This window comes from Diceros bicornis, chromosome 2, assembly GCF_020826845.1.
Source record: "Diceros bicornis minor isolate mBicDic1 chromosome 2, mDicBic1.mat.cur, whole genome shotgun sequence".
Classification (NCBI taxonomy): domain Eukaryota; kingdom Metazoa; phylum Chordata; class Mammalia; order Perissodactyla; family Rhinocerotidae; genus Diceros; species Diceros bicornis.
This window is the reverse complement of record NC_080741.1, coordinates 15442728-15455886: the sequence shown is the minus strand read 5'-3', so window position 1 is coordinate 15455886 and position 13159 is coordinate 15442728. Positions and strand designations below refer to the sequence as shown.

At 36.8% G+C, this 13159-nt stretch overlaps 1 long non-coding RNA gene across 1 annotated transcript in view; it reads right to left on the bottom strand.

The window, feature by feature from the left end:
• Window positions 1–6432, bottom strand: part of LOC131412659 (uncharacterized) — a 120060-nt gene extending 113628 nt beyond the window's left edge. Inside the window, exon 1 of the long non-coding RNA XR_009221822.1 lies at window positions 6389–6432. This is a non-coding gene — a long non-coding RNA (uncharacterized LOC131412659). The remainder of the gene's footprint in view (window positions 1–6388) is intronic.
• Between the last annotated feature and the right edge of the window lie 6727 nt (window positions 6433–13159).

The following is a 13159-nucleotide window of genomic DNA, read 5'->3' as shown; positions in this document are numbered from 1 at the left end:
CCACTCCCCTTTTGCTAAACATTCAGTTCTTTCAAGTGCTTAAATTTTATAAACAATACTGTGATAAGCATCTTTAAAGTTAAATCTTTGCACACATTTACACTTTTATTTAAGTACAATTGCTGAGTCAAGGTGTACGAGTATTTTTAAGGCTTTTGACATAAACTGTAAAACTGCCCTTCAGAAAGGTTATAACAATTTGGAATTCCACTAGCACTGTATGAAAAATGCCTCTTTCTTGTACCTCATGCACACTGGGTAACATTTTTAAAAATCTGTGCCAACCTGGTTAGTGAAATGGTAAATTGAAGTTGATTCTCTTTTCATATGTTTGTTAACCATTTGCAGTTAAACCTATTACGAAAAAAAAAGAGCCCAACTGTGTGCTTATTGCATTTCACAGGGGTAGGAGGAAAGGAGATAGAAAGAAAGCTAGGAAGCTATGTTAGAGCTATAGTCCTCATAGCAGAGTCTCAGGACCCTCTAATCTCCCTCTTCTTTTAACACACAGAATATTCAAATCTCTCCCATTAGATACTTCTCTCTCTCTCTCTCTTTCCTTGCTAACTCAACTAAATAATAGTATCTAACGTTTTGAGGTGAAATGTGGAGAGGCAGCACGTGTGTACTGTTTCTTCGTTCCTTCTATTAGCTTCAAAGCACTCTTTAAAACGTGCCATTTCAATGAGAGTTATACAGCTGTCAGCTCACCGTCTCCTGCAGCTTTTGCACAACAAGAGTGAGCTCTCCAGCAATATGCTCATTATAGAACTCCACTCCATCTAAACAACTTGGATACACTATGAAGTTCACTGAGCGGGGCTTGACTGGTATGGAAATGTATTTGCCTTTGATCCTGGCAAAACGTGTTTGTTGGAAATTTGGGATCTGTCAGAAAGGGAGGTAGATTTAAATGAAGGTGAGGTGAGGTGGAAAGATATGTCTTGGGGAAGACTGAGAAGAATTATCAGTGTGGAGACATGAGAGAGACCTAAAAACAGTGGAAAGAAAGAATAGTCATCATTATCACCCAAAGCATGCAGTCACCTTCATCCTTGATATAGCATACCACTCTACATATAATCAAGTTTGAATAGGGTTTCTAATAATTGAAGGCTTAAATTCTACTTTCTCCCTCAGTGTTAGATTAGAGGGAAATTTTTAATCCTCTCTCCTAGGGGTTGCCAAAAATGATCTGGGAATTGAAATATGACACAGCACATTGACAGAGCTGTGGAAGGTGAGTTGAAATAATTTTTGCTTTTCTGAAATCTGGATATGACTTCTTTCATTTGTAATTTCACTTAAACTAAAAGGAAAAAGTTGATCCCGTAAATCCTCTAAAATGTTTAAGTATGCTTCCATTTGGTAATCCTGGACTTTTCAATTCTAGAATCTCACGCCTAGAAGGAAAGTCACACAGCCCTGTCTTCTCATTCTATGATTAAGGTAACATAAATCCCAAGATGGTAGGATGCACTCAGGCTCCCTCTCCAAGCATGTGAAGGAGTAAGGACTAGAATCCCACTCCTGAATGTGTGTCCAGTGCTCTTCAGGACCACCTTTCCTGGTATAACATTCCAAGGAAGCTTCTTTCCTGCTGGAAAGTGAAGCAGAAATAAACTCCATTAAGTCAGGGGCAGATTCTTTTGTAAAAGACTTCAGGCCTCTGCATTCCCCCCGCTGCCAGATTCTCCCCAAGCTCACCATTCCTTTCATCATTCCCTTCAGAGGACTTGACCTGAATCTGTTCAGTTTGTAAATTCAAAATCTGGAGTTGGAGTGACTTTTCCCTTTAAAAACTATTATCTTATTATCTTCATAACTTTACTTGTAATGCCAAGATTTTCTTTAGCAATTTTTAGCTCAGATGTGATTAATCCTTAGTGATAATTTGACAGTTTAACTGACACATTTCTAAAGAAGCTGTAATTAATTTTGATGCACAACTCATTTTTTTTCTAGTTTCACACTTACATTTATCTCATTATATATGTTGGGTTAAAGATATTAATGTTCTGTTTGAGCAGAACATATATTTTAAGTCTCACATTGCTGGAATGAAGTAGGGAACTTTGACAACATACAATTACATTTTTCAAAATTTCTGAACATAAAATATATATAAACCCTCATCTTCCAAGTATATTTATTACATTCAGTGCAAAAAAAGAAATCAGAAACTCAAAGCCTAACAAATTCAATTCAGTCCTGAGACTAAGAACTAGGTCTTGTGGGTCTCAGCTCAATTCTCTCTCCTCGCTGTCACATGCTTCTGATTATACAGCCGCTGCCCTAAAAATTATCACATAGCGAAGTGCATGTCATTGAGGGTATGGGCTGAGAGGTGTGGGGCAAGCACCAAGAAGAGCAACTGAGATTTGAAACAGAAACTTTGGAGAGAAGAAGCAATAAATATTATCAAGAACTAAGTCAGGAGGGCCGGCTTGGTGGTGCAAGCGGTTAGGTGCGCAAGCTCTGCTGTGGCGGCCCGGGATTTGCCGGATTGGATCCCAGGCGTGCACCGACGCACTGCTTGGTAAGCCATGCTGTGGCCGCGTCCCATATAAAGTGGAGGAAGATGTTAGCCCAGGGCCAGTCTTCCTCAGCATAAAAAAAGGAGGATTGGCAGATGTTAGCACAGGGCTGATCGCCTCACAAAAAAAAAAAAAAAAAAAAAAGAACTAAGTCAGGGTCCAAGGGCAAGATACCAGACAGGGCTGATATCATCATTAAAATGTCATCCTAAGATTCCAGGGAAGGAGAGAACCCCAGGGAGGAAATTCGCCTCCCTATTTTCCCTGGAATATCTCTTGTTCCCACTGCAGGAGGAGCCCTCCTAGTGCCTGCCACTCTCACTTTTTGCAGCTGTGTTCTTCTGTGCGTATTTTTGGAGCTGCGTTTCACTTTCAGTATGATCTTGTGGGCCCTGTATCGTTCAGGAAATGTTTCCCAGCTTTTAAGTATCAAAGGATCTTCTTACTTTTTCCAGCGTGGTTATTAGAAGATACTCTACTGACATGTTATTTCAGTACAAAAATGTGCTCTCAAACAAAAATCACCAAACATTTGGTGAAACCCAACACTGTGAGAGCAAGTAACCTCAACAAGTGGAGGAAATGTTACCTAAGAAAGCATAATTCATAGAATTAGTAGAGCAGGACAGTAGATTGGTTTCAATTAATTTTCTCAAAAATATGCAAAAAAAATAGTGCACGTGTATGTTTACATGTATACACACACTTGAACGTGCATGTGAAATAATCAATTACAGGATATTAAAAATTAGATTGTTGAAGAAATTCAGCAGATGTTCTACAAAGCAAAATGCACTTGGCAGAAGAATAAGTAATGAGCTGGAAATTTAAGTGGAGGAATCTTACCAGAATGCAGCAGAAATGAGTTAAAGATGTAAGAGTATGAAAACAAAAGGAAGAGACAGGGCCAAAAGATCCAAAGGTTTCATCAGCTGATTAAAAGGAGCTCAGGAAAAGAAGATAAAGAGAATGTAGAAGAGTAAATACATGACTGTATACAGAAAATTTCCAAAAATTGAAAAAAATGACGTTAAGTCTACCCAATTGAAAGAGCTTAGCAAGTATCAAGGAGAATAAAGATAAAACACACCTGGGTGCATGTACCTCTGCAAATTGGTGTTTTCAAGTTCTTTGGATAAATACCCAGCAGTGGGATAGCTGGATCATATGGTAGTTCTATCCTTGATTTTTTGAGGAATCGAGGGAGGAGGGTGAAAGGGATAATTCGGCACATGTGTGTGGTGATGGGTTGTAATTAGTATTTTGGTGGTGAACATGATGTAATCTATGCAGAAATAGAAGTACAATGATGAACACCTGAAATTTTTACAATGTTATAAACCAATGTTACTGCAATAAACAAAAAATTAAAAAAAAAAAAAAAGATAAAACACACCCACATGCACATATAGACCTATTCACATCATGGTGAAATTTTAGAATGCCACAGAAAAAGAGAAGATTCTAAAACCTTTCACAAAAAATAAAACAGATTATGTACAAAGGAACATAAATGAGCCAGCAGAGCACACTGGTTAAGAGCTAAAATGCATGGATTTGAGTCCTGGTTCTACCACTTGCAAACTGTGTGACTTCAGAGAAGCTATTTATCCTCGTGGTTCTTTCTTTTCCTCACTTGTAAAACCGGGTAATAATATTGCCTCTCTCATAGGGTGGTTAAAGGAATAAATGAGTTAATATTTGGAAAGCACTTAGAACAACGTCTGCACATAGTATGTTTTATATAATTGTTTGTTAAATAAATTGAAGTCAGACATCAGTAATACTGGATGGAGGGAGACAAATTAATAGCCTCAAAGTTCTAAAGAAAAATACTTTTGAATATAGAATACTATACTTATCCAAACGATCATTCAAGAGCGAAGGCAAAATAAATACATCTTCAGAAAGTTAAGGACTCCCCAATTTACCATTCATGGACTCTTTCTGATGGAAAGTTCTCCAGCAGGAAGGATGTACTCTAATAGTATAAGAGTTGAAACAGATCTCATATTTCAATGTCTTCATCACACAGATAAGAAAGCCAAGACCCAAAGAGGTCAAACAATTTATAATAATCATGTAGCTATTAAATGTAAGAGTCACAGTTGAATCCAGATGTCCTGACGATGGCCCAGCAATTTTTTCTCACTTTTGGAAATTCTTGGAAAATTAAGTCTGTTCAGGTTTCAAGATTCTTCCATGACAGCAAGATCCTAACGCTGTAGGACTGTAAATATATAGCAAACTCTACATGGGTTTGGAATTTTTTAAAAAGTTGTGCTCAGTAATGAAGTGGACATTTAGTCAAGAAAACATTCATTGTCAATCTCAATGACATCAGCATCTCCATTTTCCTATATACTAGAGAGTGTGTAAATATAGTATTTGCACTAAGCAGTTAAGGTATTCATTGAGTAATATGGTTTAAATTATCCAAGTTGCTCCTCCAAGCTCTGATAATTAGTTTTAGGGAAATCTGACTAGTGTTATTGTTGTTGTTGTTGCTTTGCTTGTTTTTACTATTTATATAGAAGGGTTATTCACTAACTGAATTACTATAGGCAGTTTCCTTAAAATACCTAGCCTAAGTTTTCTCAACTACAGTTTGGGGATACCAATACCTGCTTTGCAGGACTCCTCTGTGGACTTCATGATACGATGTAATGCAGCAAAGTGAAGAAAGGAGTGCTTGTCCCAGGGTGGGAATCAGCCAAATATCCATTCCATCCTCATTCTCTGCCCCATGCACAAAACAACTTTCCCAAGAAAGGGATTTCTCTTCTCCCTTTCCCCATCCTTTCCTGCCTCCATCCTCTTTACTTTTGCTGCCAGAATGTGGGATTTTGTTTATAGACATTAAAGAAAATATTTTACTTAGAGATATATAAGATCCTAATCCTTTCTCTTAACTCAGAGTTTTCAAAATACCTAAATGGCCTTTCAAGATAGAAAGAAACAAATATGAGACGTGAACTGAGAACCATGTGTATAGAAATAAGAAGTAAATTAAGACAGTGAGGTCTATTTTAATGTTCATATTTTGTGTTCCAGATAAATGTGAAAGTGCTTAGGAGCTGTAATATGGTCTGCTGGCTTCATATTACAAACTGTTTTAAGATTATTCAGAATAAAGAATCTCCACCCCCACCACAGATAGGAGACTGCTATTCAATATTCATATGAGAAATTCATGTGGGACACCCTTGACTGCAGCATCCACTTAGGACAGTCACTGGGAAGTGTCTGCCTGAGGGAGGTCTTCTCTCATGTGGTACAAATGCACATTCTATTAAGGCACACTCTGCTTTAGAACCAAAGATAAATCCCAGGTTGGAATTTTGTTATGAAAGAGAATGGCTACTGTGTGTTTCTTCTGTACCTCCATGAATGAGGCATATTTTAAGGAAAATCGTTTCCTTAAAAATTCCATCTACACGTTACGCAAGGATTTACTACTCTTAAAGCAAGCTCACCCGGGCATCTAAAAATGCTAATTCATCTGAAAAAATCACTTTGCTTGCCCTATTCACTTTATTTACAAGAATCATCCTAAACAGAATCAGTTATATATTGCAGGGTACGTGCAAACCTGGGATATAATTTCCTCTGAACTTGACGGTTTAAAAAATGAGAGAGAGAAAGAGAGATGGGTTTTGTCCAACGCTGGACACATATTCTCACTATGTTTAGGAACACGTCAGCACAGAGACTGCCCCTGTTCTTTCCCTTGTATCCTGAACTAGCTGTCTTCTACTGCCCCCATGAAAATGCAAGAGGCATGAGGAAAGGAGGCTGACTGTGGCTGTGTAAGACACCTTGGTGTCCATTTCAAGGATACATTTTCTTACCTTTAAAAGTGAGATTAAGATGTTTTTACTTCTCTCGTTGCCTGAAAATCACAAGGAGAAAAAATAAATAAACAAACAAACTTTATTTTCATTGACACTTGAAGTAGAATATATAGAGAGTGGGAAAGCAGATGGGTAAGTAAAATAAATTACTTAGAGGAATGGAAAGGTAAATCTAATTACTTGTGGAGAGTAACTAGTGAGAAGGCAGGCATTCAACCATAGAACCCCAGAAAGGCTCAGTTAAGTATCATGTACTTCAGCAGACAGGGTAGAGGGGACCTGAAAACAGAAGGAGTCTGTATAAGAAACAATTAGACTCTCCAAGTTCATAACACTTCACAGCATATTCAAGTGATCAATCCCCCACCCCTAGGGTACTGGAAGCATATTCTCTGGGAAAACTGAATAAGAGAACTCTAGACTTGGGTCAACAGGAACGGAGGAGGCAAAGAGTAAGATGCCAAACTGAAAATGGGAAGGGAGGATTAAATAAAAACCACTGAATAGAGAAACCCTCTCCAACATTCTTTCCCACACTGTTCTGGATGCTATCGGCCAGGATCATACATGCAGGCAGAAGACTGAAGGACTCTTCTCTGGAGAAAGTAAACTACCCCAGAGGCAAGGCCTCACCCACACACACAGAACTCTCAATAAACTTTTTAGAACCTCACTCTTAAATATAAATGGATAACAACATTTTACCATGAAAGAATCGGTCAAAAACAAAGAAGAATTTGAAAGAAAGAGACAATGCTAGGAACAGAAGAAAACTTCCAATGAACCATAATTAATGTCCTTAAAGAGAAAATATTACATCCATGAAATAAAAGCAACATATTTTAGAAAAGAATAATCAGGGAAGGAAAGAGCTCTTAGAAATTACATATATGATTACCCAAAATTAAAGAGTTAGTAAAATGATAAAAAGTAGAGCAAAAAAGAGAAGGGAAAATGGAAGTGAAAAAATAGGAAAATGAGACAATCACTTCTGGAGGTCCAACATACAACAAAGAAGAATTTCAGAAAGAGAGAACAGATAAGATGGTATAGAGGAAGTTATTTTTTAAAAATACTAGAAAGTATCCAAGAACTAAAGGACATGAGTTTTTAGATTCAAAGAGCTCACTCAGTACTTGCCTAATGAACAAAATAAGACCTGTGCCAGGGCACATTATCATAAAATTTAAGAACATGAAGAGAAGACCCAAAGAACCCTCAGGTGCTATTGGTGGGATTGTAAACTGGTTCAGCCACTATGGAAAACAGTATGGAGGATCCTCAAAAAATTTAAAATAGAACTACCACATGATCCAGCAATTCCACTTCTGGGAATATATTTAAAGGAAACAAAAACACTAACTCAAAAAGATATCTGCACCCCCAGAAAACAACCTAAGTGTCCACTAATGGATGAGGGGATAAAGAAGTTGTGGTATATATATATATACAATGGAATATTATTCAGCCATAAAAAATGAGAAAATCCTACCATTTGCTACAACACGTGGATGGATCTTGAAGGCATCACGCTAAGTGAAATAAGTCAGACAGAGAAAGACAAATAGCGTATGATCTCCCTTACATGTAGAATCTAAAAAACAAAAAATTAAAACCAAACTGATAGAAAAAGAGATTGGACTTGTGGTTACCAGAGGTGGAGAGTGGTGGGAGGGAGAAATGGAGGAAGGTGGTCAAAAGGTACAAACCTCCAGTATAAGATAAATAAGTGCTAGGGATGTAATGTTCAAAATGATGACTATAGTTAACACTGCTGTATGATATATAGGAAAGTTGTTAAGAGAGCAAATCCTAAGATTTCTCATCACAAGGAGAATTTTTTTCCTTTTTTCTTTTCTTCTTTTCTTTTTATTGTATCTATATGAGAAGATGGATGCTGAACCTAACGTGGTAATCATTTCATAATATATGTAAATCAAACCATCATGTTGTATGCCTTAAACTTATACAATGATATATGTCAATTATTTTTCAATAAAACTGGAAAAAAAAGGAGAAGACCCAAAGAATTTCCAAAGAGGAAAAGCAGATTATCTATAAAGAATCAAGCAAAAGAAGCTATGGGCCTTCTCAACAGCAACTGAATGAATATGGTTTTCAACACAGAATTCTATACCTATCCAAAGCATCAATCAAGAGTGAAGATAGAATAAGTATATTTACACACATGCAAAGTATCAAATTTTTATCTTTCATAAACCTTTTCTCTGCTGGATGCACCCTGACAAAATGAGAGAAAGATATGGGAATATATTGGATCCTGAAAACATGATCTAATATAAGAGCATGAATATCCATGATGATAGCATAGAAATTGCCAGGATATACAACAGAACTAGAGAGGAACCAATCAAGAGTGGAAAAGAGAGGGTTTCAGATGGGATGTCTCAGAGCAAATGATCTGAGAATTTTTACCACGTGACCAGTTGTATTGAGAGGTGGTTTATCGAGCAGTTGGAGGGTGTTGGAAAACACAGTCATAGGGTCAAAGAAAATTAAGCAAATGAAAAAAGAAGACAATAGTTAATTTCAAGAAATGCCAGAAGTCATACAAGAAGGGAAATGTTTAGACTATATACTATAATGCACTATAACACTATAATATATAATACACTATAAAACCCTGCCTTGCAAAGTAAGGAAAAGTATTTTCACAGTTATAATAAAAACACTGAATAGGCATTTAACTGAAAATTGTGATAATATACATAGGGAAGGAAAGGAGTGGGTAATGGGGATAACTAAGAGCGCTAAAATCTTCATCTGCCGTAATATAAACTCAATGTATAAATGTGATAAAATAAGGAATATCTGTAGATATATGGATTGAATATCATAAAAAGAAGCTAGAAATTTCACAGTGGTTTCTTCTTTTCAGGATGGAAGAGGAAGGTGGAAGAGAAGGGTAGGTAACTGCTATTTTTTGTTATAAGACTTTTAGCCCTATTTGACTATTTACTGTAATATACTGATAAACATAAAAGTTAAGTTTGGGCGATAAACACTTTATATTGACTGTTTCAGATTGCAAAAGAAACACAGGCTCATTGAAAAAGATTTGAAAGATACATAAAACAATCTAGAAAAGGAAATTAAAAACTATCCATCCAGGGTCATCTATTGCTAGCCACTCTTTACTCCTATGTGTATTATTTTACACAGCAGAAACCATTCTCTGAATATAATTTATATCTTTTTCAGCTTGATATTTTATAATCAGATGTTTTCATACCTTTAAACATTTTTCATAAACATTTTTATTAGCTACATACTGGTCCTTCTGATGATATGACATAATTTAACTATTGCCATATTTTTGGACTTTGTTTTTTAGATTTCCCAGTTATAAATAATGCTATTTAAAATATACTTGCTCATTGATCTCTTCCAGTACTTTGTTATGTTTCCCTAGGAAGAATTCCTGGAAATAAAATTGCCAAGCCAAATTGTGAAAATATTTTTGAGGTATTTGGCACATATTATTAAACTGCTCTCCAGAAAGATTCTTCCAATTCATATTCCCACCAGCAATATATGAGAATATTTCATCTCAATGCCACCCCACTGACACTAGACTTTTCTCATTATAAAAAATAATTTTAAACTAAACCTGAAGTAAATGGAGCAGTTTTTCCCAAGGTTTTGGATTTTTTCAAATTTTTCAAAATTGGTGACAGGAAGATGAGCCTCTAAGAAAAGTCCCATAGAAACTAGAAGATGCAGGCCCTTTCGGCCAGTGTTCATGCCCTCGTGGTTATCTGTGTGTAGAACCAACACCCAGTGAGATAATTCAAAGGAAGGAAACAGAAACAAGAACCAAAATCATGCTATTTCCTCATTGGCCTCAATATAAGAAAATTTTGTGCTTATGGAGGTGTTAGGTAATGCCATGGTGGTAATCATTTTGCCATATATAAGTGTATCAAATCAACACGTTGTACACCTTAAATTTACACAACATTATATGTCAATTATATCTCAATTAAGCTGGAAAACATTTTGTAAAGACATTTTGAGTCATGAAATTAAGTGATAAATACATTGGTAGAGACTAAGATTCTCATGATAATTTGCCTAGAACTGTCCACTCAAGTTAATGGTGACCTTGCCAACACTACAGGAACACCCACTTCTGTGGAACTAGAGGCCAATAAAATAAGTAACAGTGGCTGGCATTTACTGAAGTCTTCCTGGACACCAGACACTAAGCTTACTATCTCTCATTCAACCCACACAGCAACCCTGTTAGCTAACAATTATTCCCATTTTACAGACGACGAAATTGATGATCTCAGGAACTAACTTGCCCAAGGCCACAGAGCCTGTATGACTTAAGAGCCAGCGCTCTTCACAATGGCACTGCCAGCTCAGACTCCTGAGTCGTCACCTTGGCAAATAACCGTAAGTCAGAAAGTAAGCTGAAAAGGCTTTGTGCTACTGGACTACACACTGAAAAGGTTTGAGCACACCTATAGCCTTATTAGTTTGAAGATGGATCTGCAAGTTAGAGGCTGTCTTTTTTTTTTAACCATCATCACTATCCACCTCCAGAAATTTTTTTTCATTGAATATATTTGACATATAACATTGTGTAAATTTAAGGTGTACATCTTAATTTGATACATTTATATATAGTAATATGATTGCCATTGTAGTGATATTTAGCACCTCTATCACAGTACATAATTATCCTTGCTTCCTAGTGGTAGGAATGATTAAGTTCTAGTTTCTCAGCAAGTTTGCTGATTATAGTACAATGCCGTTGTCTAGATCCCCATGGCTTATTTACTACTTGTTCCAAGTTTGTACCCTTAAACAACTATCTTATCCCTCCACTCCCCACCCCCTGGTAACTACCGTTTTATTCTCTGTTTTCACAAGTTTGACTTTTGTAGATTCCACACATAAGTGATATCATACGGTATTTGTCTTTCTCTGTCTCACTTATCTCACTTAGCCTAATGTGCAAGGTCCATCCATGTTGTTGCAAATGGCAGGATGTCCTCCTTTCTCATGGTTGAATAATATTCCATTGTATATACAGTGTTGTGCCACATAATGACGTTTCAGTCAACGATGGACTGCATATATGACGGTGGTCTCATAAGGTTATTACCATATAGCCTAGATGTGTAGTAGGCTATACCATCTAGGTTTGTGGAAGTACACTCTATGATGTTTGCCCAACAAAAAAATCACCTAATGACGCATTTCTCAGAACATATCCCTGTCATTAAGTGACACATGACTGTATATACCACATTTTCTTGGTCCATTCATCCGTTGATGGGCATTAAGGTTGTTTCCATATCTTGGCTGTTGTGAATAATGCTGCAATAAACATGAGAGTGCATATATCTCTTTGAAATACTGTTTTTATTTCCTTTAGGAATACCCAGAAGTGGGATTGCTAGATCATATGTAGGTCTATTTTTAATTTTTTGAAGAACCTCAATATTGTTTTCCATAGTGGTTGGACCATTTTACATTCCCACCAACAATCTATAAGGGTTCCCTTTTCACCACATCCTCTCCAGCGCCGATCACCTCTTGTCTCCGTGATGATAGGCTGTCTTAAAAAAAAAAAAAAGTCTGCCCGGGGTAATAAGAGATCCACAGTAAAGAAAAGGTGAGTATGGGCACTGAGGCTGGGGAGAGAGGACCTAAGGCGACCAAGTGATGGCAAAGAAGGATTTGTTCTGTGCTGGTTATGAAGACAGAATCTGGACTGGTAGGTGAAATTGCAGGCAAGAAAAAATCCAGTTCAATATGTTTTAACTGGTTTCTAATTACATTTTAAACTTTAAAGAATTGTACAATTAAAAGTTATTATTATTAAAAGCTTCTCAACAATGAGGCAGCCTCTCTCCTGAGGTAATGAATAAATTTCTGATAATTCTTTTGAGAAAGATTTACCTTCCCACACTTGGGCTGCGTGTGTCTTAAAGGCAATGCCAGTCTTGGAGAGTAACCAGCATCATTTAATTTCCGCCCCTGCCCAGCCTCCACTGATGGGTACCAAACCACTACATCCAATAACCGCTTTTCTCTACATCCTCCCAACAGTTATCCCCATCCAAATGGGCATCAACTCTGGTAGACTGACTCCACTCCCACACACCCCAGATACAGTCACTTAACAACGGGGACAAGTTCTGAAAATTTTGTCGTTGTGCGAACATCATAGAGTGTACTTACATAAGCGTAGATGGTATAGCCTTCTACACACCTAGGCCATATGGTACTAAATATATGGGACCACCATCGTATATGTGGTCTGTCATGGACTGAAATGTCATTATGTGGCACATGACTGTACTTCTTAGGATTTACTTTTTTTCATTTTTATTATAAATTATTTTATACATGCAGGAAATTATAACCATTCTCTTAGACCCTCTGCCAAGTTTTGTCAAATCTTATTTTGCTATGTTTCAAAAGAAATAACGCATTACAGATACAGTTAAAGCCTTCTGTGAACCTCTCCTTGTTCTCTTCTCTCCCTAGAGTTGAACACCATCCTGAATTTGGTACTCACCATCCACTTGCATGTATGACTATATACACATTTTTAATTTTATATTCATAAACATGAATATATCTGTATTAGTTTCTGAATGCTGACATAACAAAGTATCATAAACTTGAGGCTTAAAATAAGAATTTATTTATTATAAAAATTTATTTTCTCACAGTTCTGGAGGTTTGAAGTCCAAAATCAAGGTGTTGGTGGGACCCTGCTCCCTC